At 51.1% G+C, this 2,500-nt stretch overlaps 1 non-coding gene across 1 annotated transcript; it reads left to right on the forward strand.

The window, feature by feature from the left end:
- The first annotated feature begins 2,184 nt into the window (after nt 1-2,184).
- Nucleotides 2,185-2,339, forward strand: LOC143351391 (5.8S ribosomal RNA). The gene has a single exon (XR_013081719.1). It is a non-coding gene; the product is annotated as a 5.8S ribosomal RNA (ribosomal RNA).
- Nucleotides 2,340-2,500: the final 161 nt, after the last annotated feature.

Raw genomic sequence — 2,500 nt, forward strand, 5'->3', positions numbered from 1 at the left:
GTTCGTTCGTAAATGAATGTTATACATACTCACGGATAGCCTGAGGCGAATAATCGCAAACGACGACGCGTCGATTGTGCGGCCATCGTTGCTCGCGCGACTAACGACGATCAGCCGAGACGGCTGTAGTTTATCGCATCGATTTCATCGAGCAACCGATGGACGCTGCCGCGTTCGTTCGTAAATGAATGTTATACATACTCACGGATAGCCTGAGGCGAATAATCGCAAACGACGACGCGTCGATTGTGCGGCCATCGTTGCTCGCGCGACTAACGACGATCAGCCGAGACGGCTGTAGTTTATCGCATCGATTTCATCGAGCAACCGATGGACGCTGCCGCGTTCGTTCGTAAATGAATGTTATACATACTCACGGATAGCCTGAGGCGAATAATCGCAAACGACGACGCGTCGATTGTGCGGCCATCGTTGCTCGCGCGACTAACGACGATCAGCCGAGACGGCTGTAGTTTATCGCATCGATTTCATCGAGCAACCGATGGACGCTGCCGCGTTCGTTCGTAAATGAATGTTATACATACTCACGGATAGCCTGAGGCGAATGATCGCAAACGACGACGCGTCGATTTTGCGGCCATCGTTGCTCGCGCGACTAACGACGACCAGCCGAGAAGGCTGTAGTTTATCGCATCGATTTCATCGAGCAACCGATGGGCGCTGCCGCGTTCGTTCGTATATGAATATTATACATACTCACGGATAGCCAGAGGCGAATAATCGCAAACGACGACGCGTCGATTTTGCGGCCATCGTTGCTCGCGCGACTAACGACGACCAGCCGAGACGGCTGTAGTTTATCGCATCGATTTCATCGAGCAACCGGTGGACGCTGCCGCGTTCGTTCGTAAATGAATAATATACATACTCATGGCTAACTTGAGGCGAATAATCGCAAACGACGACGCGTCGATTTTGCGGCCATCGTTGCTCGCGCGACTAACGACGACCAGCCGAAACGGCTGTAGTTTATCGCATCGATTTCATCGAGCAACCGATGGACGCTGCCGCGTTCGTTCGTAAATGAATAATATACATACTCATGGCTAACTTGAGGCGAATAATCGCAAACGACGACGCGTCGATTTTGCGGCCATCGTTGCTCGCGCGACTAACGACGACCAGCCGAAACGGCTGTAGTTTATCGCATCGATTTCATCGAGCAACCGATGGACGCTGCCGCGTTCGTTCGTAAATGAATAATATACATACTCATGGCTAACTTGAGGCGAATAATCGCAAACGACGACGCGTCGATTTTGCGGCCATCGTTGCTCGCGCGACTAACGACGACCAGCCGAAACGGCTGTAGTTTATCGCATCGATTTCATCGAGCAACCGATGGACGCTGCCGCGTTCGTTCGTAAATGAATAATATACATACTCATGGCTAACTTGAGGCGAATAATCGCAAACGACGACGCGTCGATTTTGCGGCCATCGTTGCTCGCGCGACTAACGACGACCAGCCGAAACGGCTGTAGTTTATCGCATCGATTTCATCGAGCAACCGATGGACGCTGCCGCGTTCGTTCGTAAATGAATGTTATACATACTCATGGCTAACTTGAGGCGAATAATCGCAAACGACGACGCGTCGATTTTGCGGCCATCGTTGCTCGCGCGACTAACGACGACCAGCCGAGACGGCTGTAGTTTATCGCATCGATTTCATCGAGCAACCGATGGACGCTGCCGCGTTCGTTCGTAAATGAATAATATACATACTCATGGCTAACGTGAGGCGAATAATCGCAAACGACGACGCGTCGATTGTGCGGCCATCCGTTGCTCGCGCGACTAACGACGACCAGCCGAGAAGGCTGTAGTTTATCGCATCGATTTCATCGAGCAACCGATGGGCGCTGCCGCGTGCGTTCGCCCGATTGCGCGTGAAGTTACTGTTCGGAACCAAGAATATACGGGTGTATTATACCCGTTTGGTCGCAGCCACGCGCAAAGGCTTTTGAATGTACTGTACGCCCGGCCGTCGAACGATGGTTTTCCGTCATTCAGGAAACAAAAAGAAACTTTTGTCGTCGATATGGCGCGTTCAATCCTCCGTCGATACGCTGGTCGGAGGTGCGAACATCGAATATTTTTAAAGCAAAGAACAAGGAGCATTTTTAAATACAAAGAGAAAAATTGTAAATTGTATATGATTACCCTGAACGGTGGATCACTTGGCTCGTGGGTCGATGAAGAACGCAGCTAATTGCGCGTCAACGTGTGAACTGCAGGACACATGAACATCGACATTTCGAACGCACATTGCGGTCCACGGATAAAATTCCTGGACCACGCCTGGCTGAGGGTCGTTCACTTGTCCTAAAACTGCTTGCGTTGTTCTCAGATTCCCTAACCCCGCCGTCGTTTACCTCTCCTTTCGGGGAGATGGCGAAGAACGTTTCGGAGCCGGGTCGATGAAGAGAAAGGTATCAACGTACGAGCGAGAATTTGGGTATTTCGTTGGCGTTTG

The sequence above is a fragment of the Colletes latitarsis genome, unplaced genomic scaffold (genome assembly GCF_051014445.1).
Source record: "Colletes latitarsis isolate SP2378_abdomen unplaced genomic scaffold, iyColLati1 scaffold0153, whole genome shotgun sequence".
In the NCBI taxonomy this organism is placed as follows: Eukaryota; Metazoa; Arthropoda; class Insecta; order Hymenoptera; family Colletidae; genus Colletes; species Colletes latitarsis.